Raw genomic sequence first — 27079 nt, forward strand, 5'->3', positions numbered from 1 at the left:
TCTCCCGGGGCGACAAATTAGGGACAATTTGAGAATTGTATTAGATATTCTAGAATACTATGAAGAACACCCAGAAAAGCAGTTGGCCTTAGTTTTCTTGGATGCCCAAAAGGCATTCGACAATTTAAATTGGAATTTTATGAGCAAGCAAATTAAAATAATGGGATTCGGGCAAAACTTCGAAAAGATGATAAAGACCATTTATGACAATCAGAGGGCGAGCATCTTAGTTAATGGAGACAGGACAAGAACATTCCAAATCAGAAAGGGAGTAAGGCAGGGCTGCCCCTTGTCACCGCTATTATTTATTTTGGCTCTAGAAGTTCTGCTACGTAAGATTAGAAATAACAAGGAAATTAAAGGCCTAAAAATTAGAAATGAGACCTATAAAACACAAGCCTTTGCGGATGACGTGGCACTAATACTAGAAGACCCATTAACATCAGGACAAAAAGTACTAGAGGAATTGAGTAAATATGGAGAGGTGGCTGGCTTTAAACTGAACAAATCTAAAACCAAAATATTAACTAAGAATATAACGGAAGCGCAGAAGAACGAGATAGAAGGAACTTTGGGCCTAAAGGTTGTCCCAAAAATAAAATATTTAGGAATTTGGCTAACCAAAAGGTGCTCATCTCTAAGAGACGATAATTATACCCCACTAATTAATAAATTAAAACAAGATTTGGATAGATGGAAAAAGATTAAATTGTCACTTATAGGCAAAATTGCGGCAATTAAGATGAACATCCTCCCCAAGATCCTATTTTTATATCAAAATCTACCAGTGATTTTAGAGAAAATTTTTTTCCTAGAATTAAATAAGATTATTAGGGAATTCGTTTGGGAGGGAAAAAAATCGAGGATCTCACTCAAAATTCTACAGGAAAAAAGGAACGTGGGAGGATTTGGTCTCCCGAATTGGGAAATGTATTACAGAGCAGCAAAGTTGATTTGGATAAGGGAATGGATCACCTTAGAGAACAAGAGAATCCTAATGCTAGAAGGCCACGATTTACAGAGAGGGTGGCATTCATACTTATGGGACAAAGACAAGAAAAAGAAAACCTATTTCCACAGGCATAAAATTAGGGACTCCTTAATACAAATGTGGGCGGGGATCAGGCAGAGACACTATACAAAAGTTCCAAATTGGCTCTCTACGGTAGAGGCATTGATTTACCCCAACAGGTGGGGAATGGAGAAACTGTGCAGATATAAAGATATCATTGACGGAGGGGGAAACCTCAAATCAAATGATGCTCTGAGAGACCAAGGCATAACCTTAGATTGGTGGACTTACCTGCAAATAAAATCAAGATACCAGAAAGATAAAGATGAATTTGGCATAGAATTGAGATATAACGGATTGGACAAAATTTTGATGGGACCAGGGAAAAAAGCGCTGGCCAAGCTATATAATTATTTACTAGATGAAGATAGAGATGAGGATACAATCAGAGACCAATTGAGAGCATGGGAGAGAAACATTGGGCATAGTTTGAACTTTAATGAATGGGAAGAGGCGTGGAATAAAAATTATAAATTAACTAGAGCAGCCACGTATAAGGAAAATCATTATAAAATGCTCCATAGGTGGCATTTAGCCCCTGCAAGATTATCAAAGATGTTTCCCAATGTGCACCCAAATTGTTGGAAGTGCGGTCATGGGCAGGGCACCTTCTTCCACATGTGGTGGACATGCCCCGAAGCAAAAAGATACTGGAGCAAAATTCGGAGATGGTTGAAAGACATACTCAAAGAAGAAATTGATTTGACTCCAGAAATATTTCTCCTGGGAATGGTAAAGAAAGGGCATGGAAAGGAAAAGGTCCACCTCCTAATTCATATAACTACAGCTGCCAGACTGGCATATGCTCAATACTGGAAAAAGAAAGACCTACCACCAGATGACCTTATAATTAGTAAAATATTAGAGTGTGCAGAGACAAGTAAATTAACGCACGAAATAAGTGATGATGAAAATTCAGATTACGATACTGTGTGGGGAAGATGGTACGAATGGATAAATGATAGAATTAAGGAAGGAGTTTAAAGGTGCAGAAATTAATTAGAAATGTATAGTATAAAAGACACCAGATATTTCTTTCATGTACATATGTATAAACACTGCGAATCCGATGTCAAACAAAATTGTTATTATATTTAATCTGTCTTAAAAAATCAATAAAGTGTAAATAAAAAAAAAAAAGAAATTTAATAAAATAAAAATAAATAAAATAAATAAATATTCATTAAACATGAAACTCAGTTAACTGAACATTCAAAAATGCATCACAAATACCATTGACTGGTGCTAATGGTTGATACGGGTTTCTGCTAGCGTCCTAGGTATCAACCAAGTACCTTCTTAAAATATATGATGTTCCGAGTAGCATAGTGTTTTGCAGTTCCCTGGTGTTATTGCAGGAAGCTGCAATTTCTTGATGTGTTTTGTAAAATTCTTGAACATGGTACCAAGTGCTCCGATGACAATGGGTATCACTGTTACATGTTTCATCCATAGCCATGTAGTTTCGATGGCCAGATCGCGATAATTTGTGATTTTTTTCCAGTTCTTTTTCTTTGACATTGGGATCTTCTGGTACCGCAATATCAATAAATTGTATGTTTCGGTTTTCGACAACTGTGATATCTGGCATGTTATGTTCCAAGGCACGATCCCTCTGTATTAGAAAGTCCCACAAGATCGTCACCTTCTCATTTTCTATAACTTTTTCCATTTTATGTTCCCATGACTTTTTGGATACAGGAAACTCGTATTTTTTACATAATGACCAGTGGATTAATTTAGCAACTTGGTTGTGTCTAGCTTTGTAATCAGTTTGTGCAATTTTGCTGCATTCACATATTAAATGTGAAACAGTTTTGACTTTGTTGTTGCAAAGTCGACAGTTTGGATTGTTGGTGGATTTCTGTATTTTTGCTTTCATGGCATTAGTTTGTAGTACTTGTTCTGGAGCAGCGAGTATTAAACCTTCTGTTTCTTTCTTGATGGTTCTCATCTTAAGCCATGCCCATGTAAAGTTGTCATCACATTTTCCTTCAATGTTTTTCAAATGCTGTCCATGCAAAGCTTTGGTTTTCCATCTATTTAATCTGTCATCCAGCTGTTTTTCCTTATATTATATGTAAGTATTATGTATGTATATGTATATATGTATATATGTATATATATGTGTGTGTGTGTGTGTGTGTGTGTGTGTGTGTGTGTGTAGGTCTTTGGTTATTCGGGTCTTCTCCCACGTAAAATTGGAAGTGTCTTGGCGACGTTTCGACGGAGTCTCATTCGTCATCTTCAGGCTGGTGTTCTTGGCTTCGTGCTTCCAGGAGCAAACAAATATATATATATTTATATATATATATATTTATATTTATATTTATATTTATTATATAGTAGGGCCCGAAAACCCTACTAAGCAGGTATGTACAAAAGTATGAAGGCTATTGCTTAAGGCATTGTAAGCCGCCCTGAGTCTCCGGAAAAGGGCAGCATATAAATCGAACCAATAAATAAATAAATAAATAAATATTCTGCCTTTGTTTCTGTTGTTTTTATAATGTTCTCAGTTTTCACAGCCTGCAACAATTTTTCTGTACTTTGGTTCACATAATCATTCAAACTTCGTTTTTCTTCTTTTATAGTTTGATGGATTTGCAATAGTCCTCTGCCCCCTATTTTTCTTGGCAGGTACAACCTGTCAATGTCACTTCCAGTTCAGCCAAAGTCCAGTTGATGATTCCAGCTGAGTAGCTGTTGTGGCCCGCCAGCGGTCTGCGAGGATTGTTGCTGATCCCGACAATGAGGAAGCTGGTGTGGTGCTGCGCCAGCAGCCTGTGCAGCCGGCGTTTGAGTTGGACAGCGAGGAGGCTGAAGAAGATGTGGTGCCAGAGGCAGGGATTCAGTCAGGGCCTTCAGAACTTCCAGAGACTCCTTTAAGTGAAGAGGATGAAGAGGAGGAGCCTCTTCTCAATGCACGGGCATGCAGAGCTGCCAAAAGGCAGGAGTGGTTCCTCAGGAGGAGGTCTCCTCGAGAGTAAGGCTTGGGGCTAATTGGCCACGCCCTTAGCCTATTTAAGAAAGTACACAGCTGGTAACAAGCTGCAGGAAACAACTTTAGTTTGCTAACCATCACGTTGGGATGTCTCTGCAATCCTTGTTTCTGGGCTTTCTGCCAACTCCAGTAAGACTCTGAATATCTTATCTATGGAATTCTGGCAGGCTGTTAAGAATGCTTATTAAGAGCCGGCATTTGCTAAAACTGCGTTTTTGAGTAAACTAAGTTTTGTTCAGAGTTTGTGTGTGCTGTGTTCTTTGGGATCCGTAGCAGGGGCAGAACAGTAGCGCATCACTGGAACTGCCCGTGTATTACTGCCTCTAATTATGTTTCCAACATTCAGCTTTGATTTTAATATTTTGCGAACCCTCCTGATGTATCCCTTTTGCGTTGACTCTTTGACTTTTCCATTCAAGATGTTATCTGCTTCCAATATGCCTAGGTATTTGTAACCATCATCCTTTGCTAATGCTTTTACTATGTTTCCATTTCCCAATTCTATTCCTTCTATTTTTTTCATTTTTCCTTACTGCATGGATAATATAGCACATTTTTCAAGTCCAAAGTTCATTTTGATGTCGCTGCTGAATAGTTGAACTGTGTTGAGTATTGATTTAAGTTCAGTGGGTCTTTTCGCATATATTTTTAAGTCATCCATGTATAGTAGATGGTTTATCTTGCCATGTTGGCTTGAGATTTGGTATCCCAGTTTTGTGTTTCGTAGGATTATTGTCAATGGAATTAATGCGATGTTGAACAGTAGTGGTGAAAGTGAGTCCCCCTGGAAGATTCCTTGTCTGATGTTGACTTCACCAATGTTCTCCCCATTTGCTGTTAGAACTGTTTTCCATTTTTGCATATTTTCTTTCAAAAATGTACAAATATTTTGCTGATTCCAAAGTTTTCCAGACAGGTGTTAATCCAGCTGTGGGTAATGAGTCAAATGCATTCTTGTAATCAATCCATGCCATATTTAAATTTGTTTTTCTTCATTTGTGCCCTTTTCTGGATCTTTCATTATCAAGTATGTTCGACCAGCTGTTAACGCTTGTTGCATTTTGAAGCATTTGATCAAATTGAGTGGCCATGCGATGATGGAGGCTGGTCAGGTGTTTTAGCCAGTATCCATGCAGTTCATCCAGCCAGGTGTACTCCAGTTCTTGACCTTCTTTGCTTGTTTTGCAACTATGTCAGTTGTTATTACAATATTTTTCATTTTGTTTCGTGTTGTTTGTTGTTGAATATCTTTGATCCAGGAGGCAGTTTTGTTGTGTTCCACTGGGTTTTCCTACAGTTCTTTCCAAAAGTTCAAAGTTTTTTCTTTACATGGGTGAACATTAGTTTGGACTCAATTTTCATCAGGGTGTTGGTTTCTTCTGAATTGGCCATTTTCACGATATTGTTTAGTTAGTCCTTCGTATCTTTCAATTTTCTTTGCTGTTACACGTTGTTTTAGTTCTTCCATGATTTCCGTTATTGTTTTTTCCTCCAGGTTGTATTTATTGTGTAAACTATTTTTCAGCTTTTTGTTATTTAGTTTTCCTTCTTTCAAGTACTTCAGATTGCTGACATCCCCTCATAGTTTTTTTATTTTATTTTCAAGTTGAATTTTCCACTTTGGTGTTCCAGTGGGTTTTTTTTTTTTTTTGGCATTTTATAATCCAGTTCTGCAGTTATAATGGCGGCTGTGTTATACAGGAGTTGGTTGGTTTCAGATGGTGTGCTGGATGGGATGGAAGTTAAAATGCTGTTCACGGCAGTTGATCTTTCACTCGTTTGCTATGCACTTCGTGAATGGTAGGTAGTCTTTTTCTTTCTATGTTTTCTTTGATACGGTTTTCAATCTTTTCTTTCAGCATTTTTGCTAGATCACTTAGCTCTACACTTTTGAGTTATTGCACAGGAGGAATTACATCCTGTATGTTGGTTTCTTCCACTGGTTGGTCAGTTTGTTCAGGTGTTGGAATAGTTTCTTCAGCCTGTTCATCATTACCTGTTGTTTTCTTTTTAGCCAATATTTCTACATGTTGCATTTCCACATCTGTGAAAACGTTATGACGGATGATGAAGTGTCTTTGATCCATTAATCTTTGTTCAGTTACGTCACTTTCCGGGTGTTTTTCCTTCCACAGTTGCATCATTCTTTTTTGAAATCCCCTGGCTGATGGTTCTGCCTGGTAAAAATATTTGATGATTTCTTGATTTTCTTCAGTTGTCCAAGTTTGCACTTTTCTTTTAGTCGCTTTGTAGTTGCACGCTCTGGTTCTCTAGCAGTAACAACTGAGCCCTATAGCCCCTTTTTCAACAGATGTCCAGGAGCCATAGCATCTGACGCGGTCTTTATTGACCCGGGCAATGATTGATCTGGTGTGGAATTTTGTTGATTCCTTCTCATCATTAGTGATGGTAGGAGCTTGGTTAGTTCACGGTGGCTAAGCCACTACTGATCCAAAAATGATAATTCCATAACCGTAGGAACTGCACTGAATAGCTGTCCAGGCCCAGCCACGGCTGCCTAACTGCCTGTTTAGTGGCAGAAAGGCAGGATAATGAATGAGGGGAGGAAAGAGGCCTACCTGCCTGTTGGGTGGCAGAATCAGGAATGGGTTTTTTAATAATAATGGTTTTCATCATCATCATCATCATCATCATCATCATCATCATCATTATTATAATACAAGGTGGTAAAGTACCAAAAGATGGTCAACTGTGGACCTCCCTTCACTGAATCTAGCTTGTTCATCTTTAATGATGTCCTCTTGAAGTTTGTGGTTTAGGTGCTTAGCATACAACTTGATAACAACACTCAGTAGACTAATGGGCCTGTAGTTACATGGATCATTTATTGCCCTTTTTATAAATTGATACAATAATTGCCTTTCCCCAATCTCTTGGCATTCATTCAGTCTGATCTATAAATGTAAAGAGAGATGCTAAAAGAGGTGTCCACCAACTAAGCTTCTTTTTAATTATTTCTGGGAGAATACAATCAGCACTGGAAACAGGGGTGAAATGCTCCCGGTTCGGGCCGGATCACCCAATCCGGTAGCGATGGAGGCGGGTGGTTCGGAGAACCGGTAGCAAAAATCCCTGCCCCCCCCATGCCCAGCTGAGCCGCACAATCATCAGAGGCTTCTTTTTTTACTTTTGAGCATTTTTTCTACAACCTTTTCAGCCAAAAAATGCTTTTAAAAGAAAAAAAAAGCCTCTGATGATTGCGCGGCTCAGCTGGGATCGTCAAAGATTTTTAAAAGAAAAAAACCCTTTTTTTCTTTTAAATGCCTGTGACGATCCAAGGTGAGTTGCCTGATCGGCAGAGGCTTTTTAAAAAACCTCTGCCGATCAGGCAACTCAGCTGGGATCGTCAGAGCCTTTTGAAAGCATTTTTTACAACCTCTTCGCCGAGGAGATTGTAGAAAAAATGGTTTTAAAAGTTAAAAAAAGGGCCATGCCCACCCAGTCACATTATCCCCCCCACCAAGCCACGCCCATAGAACCGGTATTAACAAATTTTAGATTTCACTACTGACCGGAAACCTTATTAACTTTAAAGGATCCAACCAGCTGAGATACGTCTTGTGGTGTAACTGGAGCCAGGAAGGGGCTGGGTCCAAATTAATCTGGCTCTCATTCATTTCATGGGCAGGGTCCATATACAACTTTGCAATAGTGGTGAATATCTGTAACTCAGGTGTAGGATGAGGGTGAAAGTTCATTCTCCAAGCTTGTGGGTTGGTTTCTGAACATTTCTTTACCAGACTAGGTAACATCTTCAGTGGAGTTTAGGGGATGTGAGTCTCAGTGTTCTTCTGTTAATAAGGGCTTCAGGTGTGGGTGTGTCAAGTGAGGTCTTGTAATGGGTCAGCTGTGAGTCATCAGTGAGTCTTGTGATGGGTCTTGTGATAAGATTACATCAGGTCAGGGTCTTTGGGAGGTGAACTGGTGGGGGGGTTGTGTGGGTTGGTTGAGGGTTGGCACTGTCTCTGGTTGGCTGTACGGTTGATTTGGATTCTGAGCGGTTCGTAGGCTGGTTGTAGATTAATGTGTCTGTTGTTGGAATTGCTTGTGGAGTGCCAGGCTTTGATGAACTCATGCGTGTGGCGGGTGGTAGCATGGCCAATGATTTTTGTGTTGCTCCAATCAAACTGGTGGTGTTTGGTGTCAGTGTAGGTAGCGATTAAGGATTTGGGATCGTGGTGTTTGACTGGCAGCCAGTGTTCATAGATTCTGGTTTTTAATTGATGTGATGTTTGTCCCATGTAGAATTGGTTGCAATGGCAATCTACAATTGATTTTGTAGAGTACATTTCATTACATTGTTTCTTTCATCCCTCTGTATTTTGTCTTTGGTTGTGGATAATTCCTGGGGGAGTGTGGCTGTGGGTTTGTGGGCTATTATGGGCTAGAATAAATCTTCACCCTCATCCATATACAATTCTCTAAATTATTCCTCCCAGGAATGAGTTGGTACTTGGTTAGTTGGGGGAAGGAGTAATTTTCACAGTCCTCTAGTGATACGCCAAAAAAGTGATGTATCTTTCATCTTGATTGAATTAATTTATGCCAGGTCTCCTTCAATGCTGCACTTTTCTTTTAAAAGGGCCTTATACTGAGCCTTCAAACATTTTAGGTAGTGAGTTTGATCCTCAGAAGGGAAGTTTTTACTTTTTCTGTACTCCTTATTATATGCCTCTTTAATTGTTTACAATCCTGACCAAACCATTTTCTATTCTTTATGATCCACTTTCTGGAATGAGGCAATGAGATGCACATAGAGAAGTGATTTGTCCTTACGAGTGAGAAAGATTGCAGTCTCCCTTTCCCCCATCAAATGGTTGTACTGTATGTTTGTATCATTTACCTATACATTGAATAATCAGTGTCTATGTGCATATTACTCACAAGCTGCATTTCAACTTATTTATTATTTATTTATTATTTACATTTTTATACCGCCCTTCTCCCGAGGGACTCAGGGCGGTGTACAGCCACACTAAAACATGTATATCTATAAAATTTAAAAAACAGTTTAAAACAGATTAAATGATTTGTCCCTATATTAAAAATAAAAACACCCCTTAAAATTCGTTCTTAAGCCAGTCCAGCCTGTTGAAACAGTAGAGTCTTAAGGGCACGGTAAAAGGTACGTAGGTCAGGGATCATACGAATCTCCGGTGGCAGTTCATTCCAGAGGGCAGGTGCCCCCACAGAGAAGGCTCTCCCACTGAGGGTCGCCAGTGAACTCCACTTAACTCTTTTGTGGGGGAGAAAACTGAGATTATTCTATATATGTCTCTTGATTTGAGAGAACTGGGACTGTGCATCTTTAAATGTATACATGTGTATGAAGAGGCAATATATGTGGATGACTGTTGTGCAGTGGAGATTTGAATGTATAAAAGAAAGGAGGGAAGACAATTGTAGCAGTGAAAGGAAAGGGAGGGAGGGAGAAAAAGTTGGAAATTTCTGCCTTCTTTTCCAGGGAAAGGGGAAATTAATCTTGGTTTGTTAATCACATAGAATGTACAGATTGACTTGAAAATAAACTCAGTAGGATCAACTTCTAAATGAGTAGGCATAGAATAGCTACTTAACTCCTCAATTCCAGTGTTAGGAACTGGGTAACATGGTCTTCAATTACTTTAATGAATGAAACAGTTCAGGTTACTTGCATTGGCAATAGATCAGTGATAAATGTTCTATCACTGTTCCTGTTGGGCAAACATAAGTACAGAGCTCTGATAAGTTCCCTTTTAGCCCTGCTTTGGTTAAGTCACTAAACCAAAATGTGATGATTGTTGATGGGTAAAAAGTATTGAAATTCTAATCAAGCAGTTTTGATATCATGGAAAAGCTATTGGCTGGTCTTTATTTTCACTGGTTGGTTGAATAACGTCAGCCAGATCTCTTTACCATTATAACTAACTGTGTGAGAGATCTAGTGGACTACTCCCACTTAAGCATGAGCCAGCAATGTGCTGCAGCTGCCAAAAAGGCCAATGCCATCCTGGGCTGCGTCAACAGAGGGATAATATCAAGATCACGAGAAGTGATAATACTGCTTTATACTGCACTAATGAAATCACACTTGGAATACTATAAACAGTTCTGGCCACCACAATACAACAAAAGTGCTGAGACCTTAGAAAGTTTGCAGAGAAGAGCAACAAAGATGATAAAGGGTATAGAGGCTAAATTGTATGATGAACAGTTGAGGGAGCTAGGTGCATCTAGCCTATTGAAAAGAAGGATTGTGGGGACATAATAACTATCTTCCAGTACTAGAGGAGATGCCATAGAGGGGATTGACTTATTATCTAAAGCATTAGAGGGCAGGACAAGAAGTAATTGGTGGAAGCTTCTTAAAGACAAATCCAACCTAGAAGTAAAGAAAATTTTCTGACTGTGAGAGCAATTTATCAATGGAATAACTTACAAAGTTGTGGGTGCTCCATCACTGGAGGTTTTCAAAAATAGACTGGACAACAATTTGACTGGGGTAGTATAAGGCTCCTGCCTTGAACAGAGGATTAGACTAGAAGGTCTCTTTCAGCCCCATGATTCTATGTTCTATAATAGATGAATATGGGACTCATAACTAGGGTTGCCAGGTCTGCTTCCAAAAAATAGCGGACAAGCGGGGGGGGGGGTGTTAAGTAGTAAAAAAATAAAAAAATGTTTTACAATTAAATTATATATTTTCTTACAAACATTTTAACACCTATTAAAATAATCACTTCAAAACTTTACTTAAAATTCAAAACATCAAATATATTATAATAATATGTAAAATATTAAATTACATTTTACTTTGCTGTCGTGTGTATTTTTTATTTGACTGCGCAGCTTTGATCAATTCTTTGTGTTTAAGGAATAATTCTTTAATTTCAGTACAACGTTGAGAAATATTAAAAAATATACAAAGTTCACTTCGAACTGATGGTACAAGCAGTCGGTTACGTTCGTCAGCGCACAAATTTCCCATGACGCTGAAAATTCGTTCAACATTTGCATTTGATACCGGAATTCATGCACAATACTGGAACAGTTTCAGTAAACTCGAAGCTGGCTCTTTCTTGAAAAAGTACGTCCACTTATCAAGGCATGAATCGCCCTGCAGATGAACATAAACTTCTTCTAAGGCAGAAATTTCATCGAAGAGAGTGTTGGGTGGAAGTTCTTCTCGCCATGGTGATAATAACCAGATGTTTGTCATTTCTTCTAAAGTTGGAGGATTATTGCGATCAATTAGATTGAAACAATTTAGCGTCTCATATACTAAATCGGTGAAATTATACCACTTTTCTAGGTACGCAATGGCTCTGATACACGTTGATGGCTTCTTTCTTGAACTTTTGCACGGCATTCTCCTATAGTCAGGCACGGCAGTCAGGATGGGTGGAGACTTGGTTGAGCTTCCATTGGACCGGGTCTGCAGAAATAAGGGAAGTCCTTCCTCCTCACTGTGCCTGTCGGTTTTTCAACTCGGTCGAGTCCGGACCAGTCGCATCTAGGATAGCTCCATTCAAAAAAAAAAAAAAAAAAAAGAGAAGAGAGCAGAAGGAAAATAGAGATTTAATCCTCTTCTAGCTCCCTGCTAGCATTCGGCCCAGCGAGAGACTTAGCTCCGCTGGAAACCGCGCTTTGGTTCAATTGCCAGCTGGCAATTGCATCGCCCACGCACACGAGTTCGCTCCGTCGCGTTTGGGCCTATTGATATCGGGCGGCTGCAGGGACGGCAGGAGAACGTCGATTAATCGCCCGGCGGCTCCCTTTTCAGCGCGACGTGTCTTCCGCGCCCCGTTAGTGCTGTAGGCCAGCTGGCTAGCACTTTCATCGTCGGATCGCCTCGAAGCGACTAATTAAGGCCTCAGGGGACAGCGTGGCCTTTCCCATTCATCGGCCTGCAGCTCGTTAGCGCAAGGGAAATTCCGCGCGTCTGGGGGTGCTTCGACTGGCTGGCTAGCACACCCCAAGGCCTTCTCTGCCCGATTCAGCCTCTTTACAGTGAGTACAGCTCCTTGCGAGCTTTGGTGGGCCTGAGTGACTCTCGGAGGTTTGGCGGCCATTTTATAGCCCTTCTTCAGAGCCCTTCAAGATGGCGGATGCCAGGGCTCACAGTAAAAGCAGTAAAGGGAAGCGCCCTCCCTCATCAGAGGATCCAGGAGAGGGTACCTCCACTAGCACCCAGGTTAAGAGGCCTAGGACCCAGGCTCCTAAGTAGGCCCCAATGTCCAGAGAGGAGAAGAGGAGACATAATGCGATAGAAAAGGCCTGCAATAAAGCGGCCTCCTCTTCGAGGGCACAGCCTGGGCCTTTTACTTCTCCATCTGATGTTCCCACTCCAGTATCTGCCTCTGCCACTGTGGGGGATTTTCCGCAGTCTTCTCTTGTTCCAGATCTCTCCCCAGATATCTCAGTCACTGAGGATACCTTAACTCCAGTGCCAGAGGCTGTTTTTCCTTCGGGGGATCCTGGGGATCCTGCTCCACAAGCAGTTGAGAATCCAGATCCTATTTCCCATTCTTCTGGAGACCATGATAACCAGTCCTCTCAAGGCCAAAAGCTAGATGTCACTCCAGCTTTGGCCCAGTTGATTACTAATTCCATCAGACAGGGGATTGCCCAGGGCCTTCAGGAGAGAGCTTCTTCCAAAGTTTCTGATTATTTGAGCCACCACACCCCTTCTGTACGCTCCCAGCCTTTGCAGGCCTCATCTCAGACCCCAACGAGAGCAGTTTCCCCTTCCAGGGACAGCCAGGGCTCCCTTTCAGAAGAAGAGGAACAGGCCATCATTGAGCAGGATTTATCCGAGGATGAGGGCTTGGAACCTGATCAACCTCCCTTTGTCGGCTTGTTTCGCCCTCAGATGTTCCGCTCTTTGTTATACAAGGCCCAAACCACTACTGGCCTTGGCCTTCCACAAAACAAAGACCAGCCTCAGCCAGAGTCATCGGCATCTTCTTCCTCCTTATTTGAGGTACCTACAATTCAAACCGAAATTGTGCCAGCCCCTAAATTATTTACAGATGTATTACAGAGGCAATGGAAGAATCCCAGTACTGGTCCAATTCCTAACAGCCTTGATAGACGTTTATATAATTTGGCGTCGGAGTATGCTTCTCTTTTACAGATACCCTCTGTGGATGCACCAGTAGCAGCCCTTTCATCACCTTCCCCTTCTTCAGGACCTGCAGAAGAGTCATTAAGACCGGAGGAAAGAAAGGCGGAACGTACACTTATTAAGGGTCACCAAGCAGCAGCCTGGTCTGTCCAAGCGGCTTCAGCTTCATCCTTTTTTAATAGGGCATCAATCCTCTGGTTGAAGCAGCTGCAGGGTCGTATATCCTCTGCTGATGTGAGAACACATCAAGATATTAACAAAATACTAGCAGCTGTAGAATTTTCAGCGGACGCCACCTTGAATGCGGCTAGATTTTCCGCAAACGCCATAGGCTCTGCAGTTACTTCTCGAAGGTTATTGTGGTTAAAGTATTGGCAAGCTGACGTGCGTAACAAAGGGCGTCTTGCCTCATCACCATATGCCGGTGACAAGCTTTTCGGTCCTTCACTTGAACCCCTTCTAATTGAGATCTTGCCAGCCTTGTTGCGCAGGGCAGAGGGTCGTTCGTCTGGCTCCTTTCGGTCGCAGTCCTTTCGAGGCTCCGATTCCGGCTATTTCCAGCAGAGGCCTCAATGCTCCTTCCAACAGCGGGGGACTTTCCATCAGGACAATCAGGTCAGACAGGGTCCCAGATACCCCCCCAGAAGACCCCAGAGGGGTGGTAGAGGACGTCCCTTCCGAAGGTCTCGCTAGGGGTCTAGTTCCGACCCAACTGGGAGGCCGTTTAGCCCTTTTCTCCCAGGCTTGGGAGAATAGCATTACAGATGAGTGGGTTAAAAATACCATCAAATTCGGCCTTTCCCTTGAGTTCTTATCTACCCCTCCTAGTAGATTTATACGTTGCTCAGTCTCTCTTAACAGAGTGAAACGGGCTCAAGTAGAAGCAGCTATTAGTCACTTATTGTCTATAAGGGCCATCCAACCTGTTCCCCCTGCCGAATTTGGCCAAGGGTTTTACTCCCGCCTTTTTTTAGTGCAAAAGTCCTCGGGGGATTGGCACCCTATCCTTGATTTGAAATCCTTGAACCGGCACATAACTTATCGTCGGTTCAAGATGCATTCTTTACAAACAATTTTACTTTGTATTCAGGAAGGAGATTTTTTGTCTTCCGTGGACTTAACTGAAGCCTACCTCCACGTTCCCATCCTTCCCAACCACCATAGATTCCTCCGTTTTTGTTATAACAACAAGCATTATCAGTACCGTGCCCTTCCCTTTGGTTTGTCTTCAGCTCCCAGGGCCTTTACCAAGATAATGGCTGCCCTTATGGGATATGTAGCCACCATCCCAATTAGGGTCTCCTTCTATTTGGATGATGTTCTAATTTTGTCACGCTCTTTACAGCAGGCACAGACAGACCTAGCTACCATCCTTCAGGTTCTCCAGAACCACGGGTTCTCAGTAAACTGGTCTAAGAGCCATTTAACCCCTTCTACTAGGATCCGCCACTTAGAGGCGGTTATTGATACCTTGTCCTCCGAGGTCTTCCTTTCACCAGACCGAGTTGACAGCCTTAGGGGTTTAGCTAGCTGAATACAAGATAGGGGGGCTTCTTCCATCCTCTCCCTCTCTCGCCTTCTTGGCAAGATGGTGTCTACCTTCGGAATAGTCCCTTGGGCTCGTTTACACTGCCGGGACTTACAGTGGCTACTACTACCTTTTCAACGTTCACATAGGGACAACTCGACCATGAGGAAGCGTTGTTAAAAGGGACCAAGTTCCGAGAACCTCAGCGTCTGCTTATCACGACGGATGCCAGCTTGTCAGGGTGGGGAGCTCATCTGGGTCCCCACCTAGCTCAGGGCCAATGGTCAGAGAACGAGCAACGAATGAACATCAATGTGCTAGAACTGCGGGCTATCTTCCTCGCCTTAAAAGCCTTCAGATCTCACGTCCTTCACCAGGATGTCCTAATTCGTACCGACAATGTAACAGCCAAAGCACATGTGAACCGCCTCGGGGATACGCGCTCCAGGGCTCTGATGCGAGAAGCACGACGGTTGGGCCTATGGGCGGAGAGCCACCTGTCATCGGTGCAAGCGGCTCACATCTCCGGAATTCAAAACCAGATGGCCGATTCCCTCAGTCGGGCTCCAATAGACAACGCAGAGTGGTCCATTTCTCCTCGTCTATTCCAGGAGATAGTCCACCGCTTCGGGCTTCCAATCGTGGACCTCTTCGCCAGCGCAGCCAACCATCAGCTTCCTCGGTTCTTTGCCAGGTTCCCCTGCCCCGGGGCGGAGGCAGTGGATGCACTGCGGTGTCCGTGGCCATCCAGACAACTTCTATATGCCTTTCCCCCAATCAACCTCTTGCCCAAGGTAATACGGAAATTACTACAAGAACAGGTGGAGATGGTTCTCATCGCTCCATCCTGGAACCGGCGACCTTGGTTTGCAGACCTTGTCTCCTTGTCAGTTCAACCACCTTGGCGGATACCAGACGATCAGGTGACGCTTTCCCAGGGTCAGTTACAGCATCCAGACCCTCTCTGGTTCCAGCTCACCGTCTGGCGGTTGAGCGGGGGTTGCTAACCAAGCTCCCCTTATCGGAGGGGGCCATCTCCAAGGTGTCCATACATCCTCCTGAGTGAGGGACCGGCCTTCTCCCGCCCAACTGGACACCTCGCTTGGTATGTCCCATCCTGACTGCCGTGCCCGACTATAGGAGAATGGGCATTGGTACTTACCTGATACGCCTCTTTTCTGACTGTCGGGCATGGCAGTCAGCCCCTCCCTGTGTGGGGAAAGCCGGTCCCTGCACATCTTCACCGGGGAGGGGGCTGGGTGTTTCTCATGTTGTTTGTTTTCAATTCCTAGATACGACTATCTGCACAGGCTCCCTCGTCTCAAAACTGACAGGCACAGTCAGGAGGAGGGACTTCCCTTATTTCTGCAGACCCGGTCCAATGGAAGCTCAACCAAGTCTCCACCCATCCTGACTGCCGTGCCCGACAGTCAGAGAAGAGGCGTATCAGGTAAGTACCAACGCCCATTCTCAGGCAAATGTTTTTTATGTAAGGCAAATAAAACTTTCATTCCAAAAAACTGCTCATCGTATTTTTTTTGCAAAGAATCACGCAGCTTACACATGATAATGTGAAGATCACATGCAAGAATTTTCTTGCTTTCCAGCTTCAGTAGGGTGTCTTGCATTATTGACATGAAGAAGTGCGTGAAATATAAATACAATTCTGAAATTGTTGGTTCATCGTCCTTTGCGAGTTCATTTTCCTGATCCGAAATAAGGTTCCAGATAACCTTATGGCACTCATCAGATCCAAGAGAAATAAAATACGATTTTAGAGGTACCCAGTTTAAAAGAAGTCTTTCGACCGCTTTAAACAAACTTAACCAACGTGTTGGAACATGGCGCAAAACTTCATGGAATTCTGACTCGCAAAACTCAAAAAATGATTTCAACTCTTCTCGTTTCTTCGCAGAATTCAAAAATTCGGCGAAAACCTTCAGCACTACATTTTCGATATCAAAAGATAACTGCTTTAATGCATTTTTTGCGCTGTTGTGTAAAATGTGATTATTGCAATGAGCAGCTACAATATTGTCATTTTCCAGCAATAATTTTTGGTAAACAGATTTGTTCACTCCGTAATTGACCGATGCATTATCTGCTGAGTAAGCTGAAACATTATTTATTTCCATTTTTTTTATTTGTTATCACTAAGAACTCGACACAGCTGATTTTTTATTGATGCAGAATCTTCAAAAGAATCCTCATATAAAAGTCTAAAATTTTCACACACAGTCCTTCTTCACAAGTAAAATATTGTGCAACAATGGGATACATTTTGCGATTTCCCTTGTTTGATGCGTCAGTGGAGAGAGGAAATGGAATTCCAGTTTTAAGATCATTGAGAACCAACTCAATAGAAAAAGGACACAAAACCTCATTGACAATAGCTGATGATTTGGTTCTTCCACAAGACATATTTTTTACAATTTCTGAATCATCAAAAATTTGCTTCATTAACTTAATACCGCAATCTTGAGCCAGGAAAGAAATATGGTGTTTGATCCCATGGTAAGTTTCAGCCATTTCAGCTACAGTCACTTTCTCACTGAAAGAGGAGTCTTTAACAATGAAAAACGAATTGATTCGCTTGTTGCTGGAAGCTATTTTCTCCTTATCTAAATGATTTTTTGTGCTTGCATGCTGTGTGACAGCTTTTATACCATTATATTCAATTGTGAACGATTTCTGACACAATTTACAGTAGGCCGTCGTATTTGTTCTGTCGGTTTCGTTGTTGGTAATCCATGCAAAAGTAGCTTCCCAGTCTTTGGTGTATTTGCACACTCCTCTCTTTCGTTTTAAAGAATTCGAAATCTCGCCGCTGTCACTCTCATCACTCGACGCCATTTTAGGTCAGTCGACACAAGCTACAATACATTTTAAAAATGTGAACTGTACATAATTTTATAATATATTTTTATTTTAATCTCATTAATTTTTTCGGAGAATCGAGTTCAATGGATATTCGATCATTGTCTCATTCTAACATGAAAAAAAAGACAAAACACGATTCTCCTATCCTTGTTCTCTTAGACTGTACAGCTTTAGATTACGTACCATTTCATCATAAAGCTTTTGAATAAAAAAAATGTCCACTATTTTGTGAAAAAAAATAGTGAACATAATGTGAAAAAAGCCGACTGTCCACTCAAATAGCGGACACCTGGCAACCCTACATAACAGACTACCAAAATAGTTTTATTTGTCCATCTAGTTTAGTGGATGGGCAGAGATCTGAACCCAGATGTCCTATATTTAAGAAAATCATTTAAATCTGGCTCTCTGCCACCCAAATCTGTTTTGCAGATTCCTCTTGTTTGTTATGCACTGTTGTTTATTTGGATTCCCAGGTGTGTGGTTTATAGACATCTTAGTATCTACCAGGCTTCCAGCCCCAATTGTCTTTTTTACATTCTGAGTAAAGCAAAATCTCTTTTAAGTTGAGCTTCACTTTTGTGGATGTTATGAATGTCTCCATGCAGTTTTGTTGACAGTGATACTTACTGTAAATAATCTACTGTTGCCTTCTAGGGAGATTTTTTTCAACTTCCTATTCTACCTTTCAGGCCTGAGATTTCTTTTTGTCCATTCAAATACTAATTAGGCTGAACCCTGACTAGTTTTCTAAGATCAGGCAAAGTTGGCTAGATGTTGTCTACTTAGCTAGGTAGTTTGAGTGTTTTTTTTAATGGAACCTAGTCTGCTCTAAGCAAAGCACCAAATTCCAGCATCAACTTTATTTCCAACAATATAACTGAGTTCCAAATGGGTGTCAGAAATGTTCTCAGGAGACAAAACAAAACAAATTGCAAGAAGATGAAAATATTGAAGAGATAAGAATAATAAGTATGAATCAAATAGACAATTTTTTAAAGAGTCTACAATAGAACGGGGGGGGGGGGAGGGAAGTTTCCCAAAAATAGTGAAAGGACTATGGATGGGTGTTCAAATGAGGTGGCAGAAGGAGATAAGGGATAAGCCAGAGGGAATACTTAATTGGTATAAAAAGGGTAGAAAGAGAAATAAGATCCCAAGAGAGAAATATAAAAGAGAGATTAAAAAATCAATAAATGATAAAGTCTCAAAAAGAATAAGAGATGATGGATAGAAAATACTTCTCAATATGGTGAATGTATTAGAAATTAAAAAGATGTAGAAAATAGAAAAACAGTAGAAAATATATAGATAGATAATAGAATTCATTATAATCATATGTTAATCAAGGTTATAAGGTGGAAGTCTATTATGTGGCAACCGAATTGTATTATTATTATTAACAACGTGTAAACATGTACTGAAATTTATAATTTTAGGGGATTGGTGATATAATCCTGGGATTGATTAAATTTGATTAATGAATGGCTTTATTGGTCTTTATAAGCAATTGGGATATTGGATTTACAGTAGAATATTGAGTAATTTGAAAATATTAAAATAATAGTGATTTAAAGGGGATAATAGACATACTGCATGAAGGAATGTTATTGATGCTTATAAGTACAATGTACAGGTTTAAGTCAGAAGTTGGAAGTTTAGGATTATGTATTCCTAATTGTATTATCATTGTTAGCGTTGTATAAAAAATATATTGACCCAGTCAATACACTGTCCTCAAAATATGTATTGAGATTAAAGGAAAATAACAAATAAAACATGAATAATAATAAAAAAAGAAATAATAATAATAATAATAATAATAATAATAATAATAATAATAATAATAATAATAATAATAATAATTTTATTTCTATACTGCCCTTCTCCCGAAGGACTCAGGGCGGTGTACAGCCTATTTAAAAACACAGACAAAGCAATGATATAAAATTTAAAATAATTAAATAATTAAATAATTAAATAATTAAATAAGTGGCTCAAATTTAAAACCCCAATAAATGTTCTCAGAATATAAAAAAATGATGGGGGTCAAGGCCTTGAGGCCTGGAGCTGGTTTTTGCTGGAAGGCATGAAAGGTAATATTCTGCACCATAAATACTTTGTAACTGGTGATGCCCCTAGTAAACATTTTGGAATAGACAAGCTCCCAACTACAGTCGCTATTTTAATGACTATTCACTGAATGTTCTCAAAATTCCAAATGTACCTTCCAGCCACAGACAGAAAGGGCCCCTTGAAATATTGCAATACTTTTTTAGGTGCTCTGATGCTGGAAAATATAAGACGTATTGTTGGAAGAAATGTCCATCTGGGTTCAGTTCCAAGTGGGAAGAAAGACACTGGAAACACGGAGACTCCTTGGAAAGATGATTTAATGGTGGACAGGACCACGTGGTTTGAGGGCAAAAAAAAGCACATGGCTGAGAGAGGGAGAGAGATTTATACCCTCTGTTGGGCTTTGAACTTGCTTCCTGTTCCTGCGGCAAGAAATGTATCCTGATTGGTTGTCAGACTCCCATGCTTGGTTGAATCTTGCTGGGTGATGTAATCTTCCCAGGTGCCATGTGTTGAGATGGGTAGAGGGCTAATCCTATTATGTCCTCCCATGTAACGCCTCTCCTGCGCGAGCTGCACTGGCTCCCGGTGGTTTTCCGAGTGCGCTTCAAGGTTTTGGTTATCACCTTTAGAGCACTCCATGGCTTAGGACCTGGTTATTTATGGGACCACCTGCTACCACCAATAGCCTCCCACTGACCAGTACGCTCCCATAGACAGGGGCTCCTCCGGGTGCCGTCGGCCAAACAATGTCCACTGGCAGCTCCCAGGGGGAGAGCCTTCTCTGTGGGGCCACCTACTATCTGGAATGAGCTCCCCCCTGAGATACGGAGGATCCCGGATCTGTGTACCTTCCGTCACGCGCTTAAGACGTTCTTATTTCATCAAGCTGGCCTGACATAAATTTTCCCCTTTTTAAATGGGAATTTTAAATTTGGTTTTAAATTATTGGGGTTTTAAATTTGTTCAGTCAAATTATTTAATTTGTTTTATTTCTATTTTAAATTTTGTATTTATATGTTTTATTCTATGGCTGTTCACCGCCCTGAGTCCTTCGGGAGTAGGGCGGTATACAAATCCAATAAAATCAAAATCAAATCAAATCAATGTCCTGAGGGTGAAGGTCTTTTGTGTTGTATATAAGCTGGTCCAGACTTTTGTCTTGTAAATAATCAAAGTATCTGCTGGGGGCAGGGAGCTGGGGCTGAGTTTCTGTCATAGGATTTCTATTTCACTTTTAGGGGAAATATTCTGCCTTTTTAATAGAATAGAATATAGAATATTCTATATTCATTTCATTTTCTAGGAGAGGGGTGGGTGCCAGCTTCCTACTGTGTGATGGTTCTCTTCTTGCAAGTGTTCCTTCTTCCTTTGAAAAATCCTTTATCCCTTTCTTTAATTTCCACATGATATTTTCAGGAAAGAAACCTGTCTCTGCTGAATTGTGTAGCATATCTGAGATAATCCTTAGTTATGAATACTGCCCTGGAACCTTTTGGACCCTAGAAATGCCATAGGTTGGCCATTGAATTTACTAGTTCCTCTAGTTTTTTGGCCCAATCACTATGGTTAAACCATCTTGCATGAAGCACACTGAGCTTTAAGAGCCTGTAACTAACATAACTGTTCTTGGGAGTAGTCCAAATTTTTTCTTAACATTCTAATTGCCCCTGCATATCAGCCAAGACTTGTATTAACTTTTTCTGGGTAATTTTTATTGATGTACATTTTCTGGCGCCAGACTGTCCCTATTCCATTAGCTGTTCTCCACCAGGAATTCAGTTTGGAAGACATGGAACATAATGAAATGCCCAAGGGAATCTGTGGCAGGTTATTTGGAGAGGTGGGATTGTTTTAAGTGGAAGACTGCTGTGTACAGAAGAGAAGAAGGAAGTGAAATATAAGAAGAACTTAGGAAAAATGCCTGCATGAAGTTTGTTATATTGTAATGATGAGAATTACCTTCTATCTCTCTTAACATCTAAACATTAACTACATGCATAAGCTTTTTATGAATTCATCTGAAAGATACCTGGGATTCTAGATGGCATCCTTAAAATAAGTATTTTATACCAGTCCTGCAAATTTTCTTCAGAACAAAGACAGAACATATTCTATAATTCCATTTAGACCAAAGATTCCTAAAATTTTCTTGGTTCATGAAGTCTCTAGTGGTTTCAAAATTTTGCACTGGAGTACTCCAGGGTGCCTCAACAAACTCAATGGCAGTTCCATTTATCAAATAGTAAAATATCCCACAGTGTCCCTGTGAGTTTGCAGCAGCTCCCTGTGCATACAGTTTAGAAATCATGGATATTTGGCAATCTAAAATGATAAAAGTGGTGTGTTTTATTTATCTATTTCTCTCTTTGTCTCTCTTCACCATTTCCTTCCATTTAATAAAAGTTGAGTTAAAAACAGAGACAGTCAAGCCTCTGGCATATATTGTAAAGAAAGATGAATGAGACATCAGACAGAGCTGATATTGGGGTGTTGTATGAAGCTCCACAGTTCTTAACTCTTGCCTTTGAAACTCAACCTCCAGGCTAGAATTTTGACTATCAGGTCTCCAAGGATCCAGACATCAAGGGTGGAAAAACAAGAGGTTACGTATTAGGTTCTTGGTGGGACATCTAGGAAATAGACTGTTGCTCCCAAGCAGCCTAGCTCCTGTAGTTATTGTGAACAGTGCTATTTTGCCTCTCAGTGAAGTCTGGATGCTTCTACAATTTATTGTTCTAGCATAGGGGTGTCAAACTCAATTTCATTGAGGGCTGCATCAGGGTTGTGTTTGACCTCAGGGAAGTGAGGGGCGTGGCCAAGGTGGGCGTGGCCAGCTCAATGTCACTTGTGTGGGGGCCCAAGCACTCTGCCAGGGAAAACAGAGCTCGGGAGGGCCACACACGGCTCTCCTGAGCTCCGTTTTCGCTGCCAGAGGGTGCTGGAGGCCATCACATGGCCCTCCCAAGCTCTATTTTCACTGGCAGAGGGTTGGAGGAAGCCATCATGTGGCCCTCCCGAGCTCCATTTTCGCTGGCAGAGGCATCACGGTCTGGTCCTTTACTGTTTCCAGGGCAGTCCGGTGGGCCAGATCTAAGCCCCATGGGCTGGATCCAGTCCACGGGGCTTGAGTTTGACACCTCTGTCCTATATCATATAAAAGCTTCATAAACAATGCTATAGGGTCTCCTGCTTGTGCAGGAGGTTGGACTACAAGGACTTCTGTTATTCTGTTATCAGTACTATTATAAACAGTCCAAAGTTCTTCTTACAGCTGGTTAAAAAACAGTCATTGTCCCAATTCACTTCAAAGTAAGCTAAGGGTAATCAAAGTTTAGTAGGTAAGTGGAAAGATTTTACAGGAGAGGAGTGCAAGGAGTGCAAGGAACAATATTGGGCTATCATGGAGGCCGTTCTAATGACATTCTAAATGCTACCGTGTTTCCCTGAAAATAAGACCCTGTCTTATATTTTTTTTGAACCCTGAAATAAGTGCTTGGCCTTCTCTTTTTTTGGGGGGGGTGTCTTATTATTTTGGAGGTGCAGGAGGCAGTGAGCGTGGTCACCTCATGGCTGCTACTGTGTTGTGCTGCTGTGGCAGTGCAACAAAACCACTCACCAGCTATTCGCCCCTGAGGCGGTGCTCATGCTTCCCAGGACTCTGCAAAGCTGGTTGTGCCATTGCACACATGAACTGCAGCACCGCCGCGAGCTTCATCATACCGGCACAGCTGGTGTCCTGCTGCTCACGGCTGTGCCGGTATGTTGAACCTCGCGGCCGTTCGTGCATGCAACGGCACAACAAGCCTTGCAGAGTCCTGCTCCAAGAGGCAGCAGTGCCGGCAGCATGAGGAGTCTCACAAAAACTCATTTCTGATCTTTTCTACAGCACTCACTTTGTTCCCTGCTGAACTTCCCCCTATTCTCCCTGTCCACGCCCGTGTCCTCCTGTCCCTGTGCCCAGCTCTTCAGGAGCCCGCTCACAAGAGATCAGCCGCCTGGCACCTCTTGCCATGTGGTGCCCACCCAGCAGACAACCCCTCCTCCAGCCGGGCAGAATGCCACTCATCGACCGAGTGGTATCCCAGGATGATGACCTTTTGGTAGCGCACAAACGGCATTGCCCAACAATAGCTCAGAGGCCAACTGAGCCCTCCGGTAGAGAGTCCGCCGGGAGGCCCCGGAAGGCCTGTGCATTCAGAGCTGGGAATCTGGCAGAGAGAGGCTCCCTTCATGTGCTGCCATCAAGCCCCTCCCCTCTCTGGGGTGGTGGAATGTGAGCAGCCCGAAGGCGCCAAGCTGCATGAGGGCCTGTGTCCCCCTGCTCACATGCCTCCCAGGCCTCACCATATCAAGGTGGGTGAAGCCGATGAGTACCAGGTCCTTGAGCTTGTAGCTGATACTGCCGGTGCCCACCACCAGCACCCACGCGGAAGCCACGGCTTGGGCCAGCTCCCCCTGCAGGGCCAGGCCTCCACCACCATCCCAGCACTGAGGAAGTGGGTGGGAAAAAAGGATGATGAGGGACTCCAGCCAGGCTCCGCGCATGCGCTGCTCCTCAGGCTGCCTCCGGTGACCATCACCATACAGTGGGAAGCACACTCCCAGAGTGGCCACTGCCCTGGCTGTGTGGCTGTCCCTAGCGGCTGGCAGGCAGCGCAGACTCCCCATGCAGGGCTGTGGCTCCCTTCACCCTTCGCTGCCTCTCTGCCCCAGCTGCCCGCAAAGCAGAGAAGGACGTCCAGCTGGAGGGGCCCCGTGGTGTTCTAGGACAACCGGCCGGAAGACTCGGCAGCAGGTGGCTGGCCCGACCGGCCTCTTCTCCACTTCCAGTGGCTTCCAGCTGGGATTTGGAAGTTGCAGAGCTGGAGTTTGGTGGAGAGAAAGAAAGACTTCTGCTGCTTCTGCTGCTTTCCTTGTGTGCAGCCAAAAGCATAAGGTGGGGCTTGATGGCAGCACGTGGAGGGAGCCTCCCTCTGCTGGACTCCCAGATGTGAGTGCGCAGGTCACCTGGGGCCTCCTGGCGGGCTCTCTAGAGGAAAGGCTCGGTTGGCCTCAGAGCCGTTTGTGTGCTACTGAAAGGTTTTGAACCTAGGATACCATTCGGTTGGTGAGTAGCACTCTGCCCGGCTGAAGGGGGGGTTGTCTGCTGGATGGGTACCATGTGGTAAGAGGTGCCGGATGGCTGCTCTCTTGCAAGTGGGGCGGGAGTTATTTTTTTGGGGGGGGGGCTTATTTTAGCACATGCATTCAAAAGCCCGATTGGGCTTATTATCAAGGGAGGTCTTATTTTCGGGGAAATATGGTAGAACAGGAATGCAAACTCAAGGCCTGTGGGCTGGATCTGAGGCGGTTAGACCTGGATTGTGGGGCCACCCTGGAAACAGTGAAGGTTCAGCCTGCTGTGCCTCTGCCAGTGAAAAAGCTACATTTTCAGCCGTGATGGCCTCCTGCAACCCTCAGCCAGCAAAAATGGAGTGAGACCAATTGTTGGATGCTTATCCTACGGTTGGGTAGGTAATATATAGAAAACTATGTTTTGTAACTTTAACTGCTACAAGATGACTAATTGGCTGTGCTAAGCAGACATAAAAGAAGGCAGGAAGTTCATTCACTTCTGCTCCTGCTATTAGAAGGTTGAACTGCTGAAAGGAACTGTGTCTGTGTTACTGAAGAGAACTGGAATTGTAAGCAAACTATGTTTTTGTGTTGAACCGTGATTATTTGAAGAAGCATTATCTTTGTTTTGGGAAGCCAAGTTTTTTTTTTTTTTTACTACAAGTAAAGACTTTATTTTTCTTTAAACGTTCAGAGTCTGTGAGTATCTGTGTGTTTTGCTAAGCAACGTATCTATTCACTGTCTGGTCCATTGCACCACTTTGCAGAGGGCAGTTTTACCCTCAACACCATTGTGTCGAAAAGAGAGCTTGGGAGGGCTGCATGTGGCCCCCCGAGCTCCATTTTTGCTGGCAGAGGGCTGCAGGAGGCTGTTGCGGTTGAAAACAGAGCTTGGGGGGCCTGCGTACCCCCCTCATGAGCTCAGTTTTCCCTGGCAGAAGGCTAGCAAAACAAACTACTAGCAAAAGTGGCATTTGATCACAAGGCAAGGAGGGATTGAGAAATATTTCCCCTTTTGCATTTAAGCATCCAAGAAGGGACAGGAAAAGAGAAAGGGAAAGAGGAAAGATAAAAAGAAAGAAAGATGGGAAGAAAGCAAGGAATGAAAAAGAATGAAGAGGGAAGGAAAAAGAAGAAAAGGGAAAAAAGGAAGGAAGGAAGATAAATTATAATGAGAAGGAGGGAGGGTCTAAAGGGAAGTCTTGCCTTAGCACTTGTCCACCAGCAGCCCCGCTGCCCTTTCACCACCCTCTTGTCTCCTCCTTCTGACCTCTTCTTGTGGTTTCCCATCTTATTGCTGAGGATGCTTTGGTTACAAAGCCAGATCTCCTTGCGTGGAGAGGGAGTGGGCCTCCCTCTGATCCAGGGGTGAAATGCTCCCGGTTCGGACCGGATTGCCTGATCCGGTAGCGATGGAGGTGGGTGGTTCGGAGAATGGTAGCAAAAATCCCTGCCCCCCCCATGCCCAGCTGGGCCACGCAATCATCAGAGACTTTTTTTTTTTAGTTTTTAAAAGCATTTTTTCTACAACTTCTTCGGCCGAAAAAATGCTTTTAAAAGTAAAAAAAAAAGCCTCTGATGATCGTGCGGCTCAGCTGGGATCATCAAAGGCTTTTAAAAGCATTTTTTCTACAACCTTTTCAGAGGTTGTAGAAAAAATGCTTTTAAGAGCCTCTGACGATCCAAGCTGAGTTGCCTGATTGGCAGAGGCTTTTTTTCTTTTAAAAGGCTCTGACGATCCAAGCTGAGTTGCCTGATCGGCAGAGGCTTTTAAAAGAAAAAAAGCCTCTGCCAATCAGGCAACTCAGCTGGGATCGTCAGAGCCTTTTGAAAGCATTTTTTTACAACCTCTTCGCCGAAGAGGTTGTAGAAAAAATGGTTTTAAATTTTTTTTAAAAAATGGCCACACCCACCCAGTCACATTACCCCCCAAGCCATGCCCACAGAACCGGTAGTAACAAATTTTAGATTTCACCACTGCTCTGACCCACACATTTGCCCTCTCACACACACCATGAGCAATCAGGCCAAGGAGATCGAGAACAGCAGCAGCAGCCTCAAGGAAAAGGTAAGCACAGCTGGGCACCCCTCAGGGAAGTGGGACTGTGCTGTGGTGTCCCAGTGCCCTGGAAGCTTGAGGGTTGGACTGGACACTTACCCTCCTAGGGCTCTGGACAGCTTGCTCCAGCATCCGGTGTCCTCTGCGTGTCCTGAGAGGGATGGTGAGGCTCCTCTGGAAGACAAGAGTTTGGCCCTCCTCTCTCTGGTCTTGCC

The 27079-nt window shown here is 42.8% G+C and overlaps 1 protein-coding gene across 3 annotated transcripts in view; it reads left to right on the forward strand.

Annotated features, from left to right (window-relative positions):
- NRG2 (neuregulin 2) overlaps positions 1-27079 on the forward strand; it is a 389806-nt gene that overhangs the window by 134497 nt on the left and 228230 nt on the right. The gene's annotated exons all lie outside the window — the stretch shown is intronic.

Source organism: Pantherophis guttatus, chromosome 3 (assembly GCF_059756535.1).
Source record: "Pantherophis guttatus breed Tessera chromosome 3, ASM5975653v1, whole genome shotgun sequence".
In the NCBI taxonomy this organism is placed as follows: domain Eukaryota; kingdom Metazoa; phylum Chordata; class Lepidosauria; order Squamata; family Colubridae; genus Pantherophis; species Pantherophis guttatus.